This window comes from Myripristis murdjan, chromosome 3 (genome assembly GCF_902150065.1).
Source record: "Myripristis murdjan chromosome 3, fMyrMur1.1, whole genome shotgun sequence".
NCBI classification, from domain to species: domain Eukaryota; kingdom Metazoa; phylum Chordata; class Actinopteri; order Holocentriformes; family Holocentridae; genus Myripristis; species Myripristis murdjan.
This window is the reverse complement of record NC_043982.1, coordinates 45,315,217-45,326,963: the sequence shown is the minus strand read 5'-3', so window position 1 is coordinate 45,326,963 and position 11,747 is coordinate 45,315,217. Positions and strand designations below refer to the sequence as shown.

The 11,747-nt window shown below is 41.5% G+C and overlaps 1 long non-coding RNA gene across 1 annotated transcript; it reads left to right on the top strand.

Annotated features, from left to right (window-relative positions):
- Positions 1 to 8,880: 8,880 nt before the first annotated feature.
- LOC115376790 (uncharacterized) lies at positions 8,881 to 9,908 on the top strand. Its single transcript, XR_003929857.1, has 3 exons — positions 8,881 to 9,108; positions 9,282 to 9,399; positions 9,838 to 9,908. It is a non-coding gene; the product is annotated as an uncharacterized LOC115376790 (long non-coding RNA).
- The last annotated feature ends 1,839 nt before the right edge of the window (positions 9,909 to 11,747 follow it).

The window sequence follows — 11,747 nt, the reverse complement described above, 5'->3', positions numbered from 1 at the left end:
GAGTTAGCGAGTTGATAACCGGCTTCATGGTACGAAAATTCGGAGTGCAGATTTCTGGTTAAGTGAAGCCAGATAAGTAAGAGAAAGCCCGGCTATGTTAATCCAGCTTTATGGTACAGGGCTCTGCTGCCAAGTGCGCTTCTCCCCCGCGGGGCTGCGCCTAAATGAAATAAATTCAAGCAGTTTCCCCTGTAATGTGCAACGGACTACATTTAAACTTAACCGACGCATCGACCCGAGCAGCAGTGTTCTCCCACGCCGTCTCCCTCTCCTTTGCCGCTGCAGCGGTGTTGAACTTAACAAAAAAAAAAAAAAAAAACATGTTCAAACTCGCTGTATGAATGCATAAAGATTTCCAATTCAACTGGGGGGAAAAACGCAGCCCGACGCTTCCCCGTTGCCATGGTGACTCCCCAGCTGGCATTCAACCGACGTTCAACATTGAAATACAGGGTGACACAAAAAAACGGGAACGTTTTAACAATCCAATAAAACCAAGAGTGATGGAAGAAAAATATTTTATTCATATTAATTGAAACCTGAAAACATGCCATTTAAGAAACAATGATGGAATTTTCATTTTTTTTAAATTGTGCTGCCACTTGCTCATATCTGCCAATACGCACTTCAAAAATTCCCGTTTTTTTGGGTCACCCTGTATAATTTAAAACATGTCAGTTGTTGTTTCTACATTGAAACAATGTTGAAATAATATATAAAGCTAACAATTGCGGAACCGCTGACAACCTATCAATAAATCAACGTTTAAATTTACACAAGATCTGTATGTTGATTCAACCTATTGGCCTCTTCCATGTTCTATCCTGAAATCATCATTACCCAGCTAGCATTTTAACATTTATTCAGCACTGAATCAACATCATAACTCATGGGTGAATCAATGTTGAATTTGGTTTTGATTTTGCAAAGCGAATCAATGTTGATATTGTGATGTTAATTCTTAATTCAATACCACTCATGAGTTATGATGTTGATTCAGTGTTGAATAAATGTTAAAATGCCAGCTGGGTCGTCAAATCGGGGCTCCATTGACGCTATCTTTTTACAGCTGTGGTGCACACGCTTAACTCCAGGTGAAACTACTCTGAGTTGATCAAACTAACTCAAATCAGATGTTCTAGAACCGAAAAATCAGAGTTTCCTGTTTCAGAGTAGATCAACTCAGAGTTCGGGGTAAGACTCGGAGTTTGTTGAACCTGCTTCGTGAAACGGACCCCTGTTGTAATTGCATGAGTGGAGTTAACAGAGATGACGTGGATTTTTTACCAACTCAAAATGGATAGCTGATGGATAACGTCAGCTGAGAGCAGCCTCTTTGGTCAACCCAGTATCACGGCCAAACGTGTAATTCACACGCTATGCCATTTGTGATAGCGTATCAATGTCACGTTTGCCTTTTCTCAAGCGTGAAACTGACACGCCGCACAAGAGCGTACTACCAACAGGGCGAGACAAATTTCTCTTTACCGCGGACCGCTGGAAGCATTTAGTTGACTCCATCCCGCCTCAGCGCAAGGTAAGATAAAGATGCATGGCTGATTAAATTTATTTTTAACACTATTAATGGCTTTTGTTAAACAACTTTTAGGTCCCCTTGGGGTGTAATAATGTCAATTACATTTCATTTGTCTGTGCAGAGCCGCAGGCGATTGGCGTTTGATGAAATCAAAGGAGAAATTGAACTTTGCTCTGTTAGCATTTAGCTTTACAGCTAAGATTAGCTGAAAGCTAACTTAAATTTAATGTTTCTGGGTTGATCATATTGCTGTCAGATCAGTCTTTTGACCCGACGGGATACTTCAAAACCTGCCGGAGTCAGGCCATTAATATAGGAAGCATTTTTTCCAAAGGTCGGGTTGTGTTTTTATCATTTTAGCGCAGCTCAGGTAGGGCAAGGGGCATTTAGAAAACCTTAATGTGGCTTGGTGGACTGTGGAGCTTTGTTACTGAGGCCAGTATTTGAGTAATTTTCATTATTTGCAGAGTAGGGCCTAATATTTCTCCAAATGGTGTAATGACGGGATATAAATCGTATTAACTCAAGCCTAGTTGCTGGTCGCCGGGTTTAAATATTAAACTTTGGGTAGCGCTTGTCAATGTCAAGTTTTACACAGGCGTCTAATCGCAGTGGGGGAGGGGCGGGAAGGGCGGGACAAAACAACGCAAAGACCACCCTGCTAAAAAAACCAGCATAGACCAGCATGGATTCTTTGCTGGTCTATGCTGGTTAATGCTGGTTAGTGCTGGTCTGATGCTGGTGTAGCTGGTGGACCAGCATGGAAATGCTGGTGGATGCTGGTGGACCAGCATGGGATGTTGTTGGACCAGCATCCCATGCTGGTGACCAGCATGGGATGTTGTTGGACCAGCATGGGATGTTGTTGGACCAGCATCCCATGCTGGTGACCAGCATCCCCCAGCAAACATGCCCCAGTGGGGCCCACGCAGGCTTTTTGTGGGCACTGTGGGCTAGGGCCAGCCCAGACCAAACCTACACCGGCCCAGTGCTGGCTTGCCCAGGCAAGGCCCAGAGCTCTGAGTTCACCACGGGCTCTCCGTAAGCAGCCCATAATAGTGGATTGCCCACAGAAAGCCCATGTTGGCCCAGTGTGGGCCAGCCCATTTGGGTCCAGAGCAAGTTTTGTACCTTTGGGCCCATGCTGGTTTTGTGCAGGCAGCCCAAAGTCATTTCCCACGCTTTGGCGGCTTTTTTTTTTTTTTTTTTTTTTTTTTTTAAATGCAATTTGAAATTCAGAGAGAGACTGCATTTATAGCCTCTGCACAGAATGCATAAAAAATCCATTATTTGAATTGGATTGTGTCTACACATGATCACTTAAAAACTCATCAACAAATATTATTTTTTGTTTTTAACAAGAAAAGCCTATAATTTTTAATAGATAATATAATAGATAATAGATGTTTTAAAAGGTTTAGCAGGGTTCAAAATTAACAGTTTACCATTTTTTTGGTCAATAGACCTCATTTACATAAAATTATACCTCATTTTTTAGTAAAAAAAAAAAAAAAAAAAGCAGAAATTCTGAATTATTTTGACAATAGTTAAACTCAGGCATATAAATGGATGGATTATCGCAGACTGGTATATGTGAAAATGAAATGAAATCATTTCAAGTGTTTGGACCACCACCCAGCACCACCCAGTGATGGGCAGATCAAATTGACCAGGGAATATCACAGGAGGGGAGAAACTGAAAAAAATATATATATAAATAAATTATATATATATATATCCATAATTCAATGCAAGTAGTGATCATCAATTTTATTTGAAGTGAGTGTAACAGAGAACCATCTGCCATTTTCAGGCAGTTATATGGAAGAAAATATAATTTTAAATATAAAAGAAAAGTGAACACGGGTCAGTTTGACTCAAAGACCACAGAATAGTTAACTATTAACATTTAACATAATCAATTTAGCCAAAGCTTCCAAACACATAGTGTCGTCGATCATTGGACTTACAGTGGCAGATGAAGACGGACTCCTGGCTAACGAGCTAAACACCGGTGATGCGCATCGCTTTTTTCCCCATTTTTCACCGGAGAGCAAGTCCAGGCGCTGTTTACAACCAGTGAGTGGCAGCGGGAACGGCTAATCACACATTAGCAAGAAACGGCAGAGCCAATCGAAGAGCTTGTGGGCGGTCTCAAGGGAAACAGGCTTCAGCTTGAGCGGCCGTTTTCCGCTGGGTCCCAGTGCTTGACCTGTCTCCATTTAATATAGCGTAACATTGTTTTTGGACAGTAAAAACTGCAGGGGACCAAAACTGCCTTTTGAAAAAGTGGAGGGGACATGTCCTCCCTGCCCCCTCCCCAAATTACGTCCGTGCTTGGAACTATTTTCTGCTGAAGAGGTGCCATATATCACTACGCACTTGAGCCTCTTCACATCCCCACCGGAACAGAACGCGACCGTTACTTCTTCTGGCTGAAGGTGGTATTTTGCCGAGGTGAGTTTTAATTGTAATGTTTCATCTTAAAGTTTAATGTTACAGCAAATATTGTCATAGTGTGTGTTCTCCTGGGATTGTATTTGAGTATGGTTTTCGTTAATTCAGACCATTAGCCATTTTTTCGAACGTTGACGAATGTTAGCTATCTTTGTCAGCTAGCAAACCTTGACGTTGACGGTTGGCTTAGCTTAAGCTTCACTCAGCGAAAAATAAATATAAGGTTGGGCTAGTGGTCCCTATCATCCTGTTTCTCATATTCCTCATGTCCGATTACCTCAGTGGCCCGCGAGAGTATTTAATTTTCTGACAACAGTCGGGGCTCCAAACTGCGACCAGATCGTGGCATTTTGCCGTTTTTGAGACAGCGCCAATATTTTCACAGCTTCTCTCGCAAAGCACGCGCGTCGTTGTGCGTGGAATTTGCCGACGTTTTTCTTTTACTATAATTTTAATAATCCATGTTGAGGGGGAGAGAGTTCACCTGTCTGAGTGTGTGCGTGAGGAAGGCTGAGGGTCCGGGAATGATTTGTCAGCTGCGTGGGTCACACCACCTACACTCCTCGGTGTGGGTCTGCCTTTTTCAGCTAACGTCACAGTCTCTCCGTATGTACTATGTTTCTGCGGATAGGAGACAGAGGGGGCATTTGTTAAACATGGCCTTACATCCTCTACTTACTCAAGTCCACTTTGTTTGCGCCGGTTTGCGCATCCTCACGGCACTTCACGGTTTACTCATGCTAGTCGTGGAGGGTCCACAGTGTAAAACGGAGTTCAGTACGTGTAAGAGTGAGGAGGCAAGCACAGTGGAGAAACTCAGCGAGAGAAATGTATTGTGTACCAAGTAGGCTACTGTACGTTAAAGGCTACTGTACGTTAAAATAGACTATTAGAAGTCAGGGCTTAACGTACACAGCTTTTTTTCTGGCTAAAAATGAAGTGATACTTGGAGGCCGGTGTCTGATGCGTGTAAGTGACTTGTAATGGGCAGCATTGTGGTCAGTATTAGCAGAGATAATATTACCAAGCAGCTGTTTTTTTTCCAGAACTACCAGTCAGTTTTTAAATGACTGCATTAATCAGAAATAGTTTTCTTTTCATCAGTAGCTACTTCCCATGTGAACTGTTATGGATTTGGATTATTTTTATGGACTTAAGTCAGAGAGAGTAGATGAGTCTGTTTGCTAGGGGGAAAAAAAACACTTGTCAGGCTGACCATTGAGCGCTGATAAAAGTGATAAAAGAAAAAATTTCCTGAAGCATTTAGCCTCAATAAAGTGTGATGAACAAAAGACACTTTTATAAAATTATGGGTTATTAAACCGTGACTTTAAAATCAGGACATCAGTGAAAACAGACAATACTAATAATCAAAAATATGAACGTTTCTTTTCAGTAAAACTTATTTGTGTGCCTCTGCCTGACACAGTGCACAGTTTAAATACTGCATGCAGGTTTTTATTCAGTGCAGATGTTTGTTGATCAGGTAACAGTACAGAGAGAGAAACTCAGATGGCTGTGAGCCTAATATTACAGCACTGATGTGCTCAGACACAAACAGCTATTGAACTGACTGACAGCTGATCCAGATGTGATCAGGTCCGAACGACACCTCCCTAAAACTCCTTCCCTTCATAACCGCTAGTTCCTGGACATTTTTAGACATAAAAAAAATGTCGGCAAATTTACAAGTTGCACACGTGCAAGTGGTTGCCAAATATGCTTGCGCTGTCTCAAGGGTCGCTGCAAAAAGCGACCATTTGGTCGCAGTCTGGAGCCCTGTACAACAAATGACAACAAATGACACACCCAAATATGCTCATAATGTCAAATGTTATCTTCACACAAACAATGTGAATTCTAGAATAAACAGATACTGTAACGTGCTTTTATTGTCTTTCACAAGGAAAATTACCCACGTCTTGGCCTTCTTTCTCTACTCTCCTTCTCTCTCACTCCATCCCTCTGTTTCTCTCCCTCTTTGTTCCCACCCTACTCTCTCTTCCAGAACAGAGACAGAAAACCAAGAAGTACAGACAGAAGAGGAGTTGATCTTGACTTCCTGGTTTGTGACACAGAGTAGAGAGATTAAGGTATATCTCTCTCTCACTCAAGCACACACACACAAAGAAGGAATACATCCACTCTGTCAGCATATTTAACATGATATTCACTGCTACGCTGTCTAAGTGATTGAACATGGTGCGCAACTCTGGAAATAGAAAATTAATATGTGGAGGACAGTGTTGATATTGTGGCGGCCCGCCAAAAATAAATGACTGTTTGGTAACACTGGTATTAGAAATAGCATATAGATACTGCTCACTACACATTATTTTATATAGGCCCCTTTACTTTTATGTTTCAGAGGCTGTAAGAAAATGCTCCCTCCAGCCAAGTCCTCAGGAGTCTGAAGTTGAGGATGAGATTAAGGTGTGGCTACGGAATTCAAGAGACAGCGGGTGGACGAATGGAGCGCTAGCAAGAGACTTTGGGGGAAGAGTGAGCTTTGCCAATCAATACATCACCTCAATTGAAGTATGGACATGTTAGCAGCACACAAGAATATATTTTCAGCATCAGAGGTCAGAGTTTTTGCAGTTTTTGCTTTTTCTTTGTTTGAAGTATGGGCTGAAAAATGTGTCACTAGTAACTGAATTTGAATCATTCATATTTGAATTTTGACTGCAGTTCCTCTCATGTTCCGTTGACCATGTTTAGTAGGAAGAGCTAGGGGGTCACGAACAATAGATATCAATAGATCACCAGGTGATTTCACTGATTACCTCACCTTGTATCAGAAAGGAGGAACCAATCAGTGAAATCACCTGGTGGAGGTTTCGGTTGGAATGAAAACCTGCAGCCTCTTGGCCCTCCATGGCACCAGTTTGACAACCCTATCTTAAATGAATAAGGCTGCAATGTGCAGAGTAGAGCATTTTTCATTCAGTGTAATGTGTTTGTATTTAATAAATGAATTGATTGGAATCCTTTTGACTATTGTACATTTTTGACAATGCATACATCAATGACCACATCCATTTCAGATGTATGGAACTCCCAAAAGCAACTACACTACTAGCTGAAATACATTTATGTGTGGAACTGATTTATTGTTTTAGATTATTAGGGGGATTTAACTGCAAAATCAGTGTGGGCCTAGCGAGGGCGCCCTCTCGCCAGCCCTAAGTGGGCCAGTGCAGGCTTCCTTAGGGGTTGATGAGGACTGCCCATGTGGGACCAGCACTGAGGGGCCAACATTTTGCCAATGAGCAAATTCTCAGGGGACCTGCGCGGGCAGCCCACTGGGGGCCCTTAAGGCTGCCCTAAGTGGGCTTGTAAAGGGCCACTGCAGGCCTGTTTGCTGGGCCGGCATCCCATGCTGGTTATGCTGGTCACCAGCATGGGATGCTGGACCAGCATAACCAGCATGGAATGCTGGTGACCAGCATAACCAGCATGGGATGCTGGTCACCAGCACCAAAACACAACATATGCTGGTTTTGCTGGTATAACCAGCATACCCCATGCTGGTTTTGCTGGTGACCAGCCTTGCTGGTCTATGCTGGTTTTTGTAGCAGACATCCTGCCTGTACAAGGATGCAATAACATCAGCATCCGCAATGGAGAACTGAATCCCGCTTGTCTCCGAATATCCAGAGACAAACAGTGCATGTTTGGGGGCTGTGTCCACCATAGCGTTTGGTCCCAGCTCAAACAGCTAGGCGCTTCTCTGAAAGCGCAGCTGGGAGCGCGTGAGAGCGCTTTTGAAGGCGCAGCGCCTTTCAGCTGAGACGCTTTGGTTGCTAGGATACGCACAATCCGCAAAAACAACATTCATTGCGTTTGTTGCAAGTTCGTAACCCATTCGTAATCCATTTCCAGTTGTTTTAATGATCTTATCTTATCCAAATAGCCATATAAATAGGGTAGGAGAAGAAAAACAGAATGGATATCCAGAGACACGCAGTACTCATTTACTCCTTTAGAATATTAGTTGCCAGCCCTTGTTGTAATGAACTGAGGGCTTATCACCAAGTTACCTCAATATCTGCTGGCTAGGTGTGCAGGTGTATTTTCTGCATCGATAATATGACAAATCTAGGAAGACTTGCTGCAAGAGAAATAGCTTAACATTTTTTTCTTTTGTCCAACAGCCCCCGTCAACAGTCCCACCACCTTTCTCCCTGTTCCTCCACCTATTCCTTCTTTTTTATAACAACCCAACAGCTCTTTTAAGAGCCACTCCTACACCCTCATACCACCACCCCACACACAACCACTCCCTCCACACAAACACCCCCACCCCACACACACACACACACACACATTGTCTGTCTCTCTGTCTGTTTGTCTGTCTGTCTCTCTCTCTCTCCCTCTCTCTCTCTCTCTCTCTCCTTGAGGACCCACTGTCTTGAGGTAAGTTTTTTTTTTATTCAATTGTATTTTTTAAAGTCTTTGTCACCTCAGTCTCTGTCCAAATCACCGAGTCTTTGCCTTTTTTTTCCTAAGTATTAACGTACCTAATAGCCACTAAGCCTGGCAATATTATGTAAATTAGCAACATGAGAAAAAAAATTAATTACAGCAATGACAATATGACTTGTGAGGTTAAAATATTGAAGTGTGCATGTTATACTCTTCTGTCTTTCTGCTTTAATCAGTACACTGCTACATAGAACCACAATAAAAAAAAAAAAAAATGAGTTTACCAGTCAGCTGTAAAGGTGTCCTACCCTACCCACATTCTCAGCTTTTATTTTGACCTGACCTTTCTTTTTTTCATTTGTCTCCACTTTTTAATGAAGTATCGTTGCAATGGCTGCTCAAGACAAAGGGCGTGCAGAGGATGAAATATTCCTTGCATGGGGTGCTACTGAAGGCCCTTAACATGTACAGGGGGGAAATATTTGCTTATGTATTTGTCTTGAATCAATGTTCACTTTTCAGTTTGTTGAAAAGAACAGATTCAACAGAACTAATGAGGCTTTCCTCTGTCATATTTCTTATTTTGTTTAAAAGCCAGGAATGACATGCTGACCGTCCATGCCATTGGGTGGAATAGACAGAAGCAGAATGCTCTTCATCTTGCATTATCTCGAAGATACATTAAGGTAATGATAAGATAGAAAACATCAAGCAGGATCAGGTTTACAGACCTACTACAATACTGTGCTGTTTGATCACTTTGTCTCAGATATATTCAGACCTTTTTCATCAGTTTTTTAAAGATGACAGTAAGATGTGAAAGACAAAAATCTTGCTTTTTTTTTTTTTGTCAATTTAGACATTACAAAAAGCTGAGGCTGAGTCTCAAAGACTGACAGATTTGATGGCTGAAGTTGGTTGTCCTGAGAACATGCTGGAGTCATGGGTACATGATGTCCGACAGTGGGCTACTGATGGTAAAGTATTTTATAGATGTTTTTATAAGTGTGCTAATGTTTTAGTGTGAGTCCTTTGCTGCTATTACTGTATCTCCTGCCTTGATTGATGCCTCCTGCTGCTTCTCTTGTCTCTGCTAGTGTTTTGCATATAATGTAACATTACTTTTTCATAATTCAACCACTAGGTTAGCACATGTTGCACTCATGAACATGGCCATGAACAGTGAACAGATGAACAGAGTTTTTCTTGCCAGTTAGTCAGTGGGTGTTGCCCTGTTATGTTTGCTTTAAATTTGGGGTTTGCACCGTAAAACACTTGATGTACCGTGCCGATGTGCCACCTTAGTGTAAACAGTGATTTCAGCCTATACGAACTTAGACTGAAAATTGAACTTGACATTCTTTAAATGTACTGTGTAAAAGACATCTTAATTTTGACTTCTGATGTTGTTAAAGATTCTTCAGGTACCAGAAATAGTGACCAGCAGGACCTCCAGCAGTCCATTGAACAGTTGTTTCTGGGTGTTTATTAAAAAAAAAGCCAGCCTTTATAATCAGACTGGTATGTTGATAACTCCTCTAGATTTTTACATCATTTATATTACTTGTCTTATCTGGATTGTTTTGAATTCACTGTCTGTGTCTTTCTTAGTACCTAGTACTTAGATTTAAAATGTGTTCCTTTACATTTTAAAGATAGTTCAGTCTTTTTTAATGTCTTCTGTTCTGCCTTTTTTTAACTGATAAATCAGTTACAAGATTTAATTTTTTAAAATTATGTATTTAAATTTCTGATATCTGCATACATACACATGGTTCAAATCCGAATCATCACTCACTGAGTGCAAACACAATAATATGCTTAACTCTTTTACAACTTCAAGTGTTTAATTATGGCTTCTTGTGGCTCTGTCTAAATGATATGCAGTTCGTCTGTCAAGTGTCTTAGAAACATTTGAACAACACTGAGTGGAAGTATTGTTATGCCCCTCATTTTTCATTCCAGGCAGTCTAAGTGAAGAGGGGCAACGTGGGCTACTCTGTCTTCTTCAGAAAAGCCTTGCAGATGTGGAGAAAAAGTTCCAAGTTGTGTGCTCAAGTTACAGCCAGGCTTTGGGATCAAATGCTGCTGATGCTTTGCTGGAGGACAGGCCTGAGGAGATACTGGACGACCAGAAAGAAATGGAGTATGACAGTTCGGATGAGAGTGATGTGGAAGCATTGTAACTCTGCGTGTCCACAGCGTGTCATGTTGTGATTGTACATAGTATTTTATGTGTTCCTACATTGATGTATTTGTTTTTTGTTTTTTTTTTTTTGTTTGTTTTTTTCCTTAAAGGCCGGATTTTGGTTCTGTGGACACTCGGCACAATGCGCACGCATTTGCCACGCAGATGGTGTGTGCCCAATATACCTGTGCATTAAACGCTAAGCAATTCTCCGCTAAAACACTATGGGACGCGTTTTTCAGTAGATCCAGATCTAGCATGATCCAAACTTTCCAAACAATTTGAAATCAACCAACGAGTCGAGATGCAATCACAACAGCACTTTTTTAAAAAAAAAAAAATTACGCTGCCGGCACAACAACAGGACGTGACGCCCGAGGGACGAAATGCCGGAAATGATGTAGTTCGGCGGACCAATCATAGCTCTTGTTGTCTATGTGAGACCTGTGTGGGGGCTATGGGGGTCCGCGTAGTTAGTTTTTCAGAGATGTGCAGCAAGTCTCTGCAGCAGTCGCACAACCCCCGTAAGCTTTGCATACGCAGAACCATAATCTGGCCTTTATACTGTATACTTCAGAATGTTATTCACTGCTACAATTTGGTTGATCTGAGAGTGAACCTTTAAGGAAGATGGCACTAAATGTAATACTGGCTGCTATCACAGTGCCAACACAAGAAACTTAACGTAACTATGGTGAGAAAAAAATAAAATAAAAGTGTTTCAAAACATGTTGACTAATTCTTGCTTAAGTGTACTTCTTGAAAATAAAATGTTTGCCCATTTGACTTTTTTTCCCAGTTACATTGTAGCCCAGTTGTATAGCTTTTTTTGCCCAGTTGAATAGCTTTTTTTTCCAGTTGTATAGCTTTTTCCCACTTTTTTTCCAGTTGCATTGTAGCCCAGTTGTATAGCTTACATGTTATTCAAAAGTAGACATAAATAGCAATAATAAGCACTTTTTTCATCATTATCCCATTGCACAACTTTGCTCTTGGTTTAATAAGTAACACTAGACAGCTGGTATTTTTCCCTAATTCTAGTGGTATGTCACCTTATTTGACCCTAAATAACCCTACTGTTCTCTCTCTCTCTCTTGCCCTCTCTCGCTCTCTCACGCTCTCTCACACACGCACACA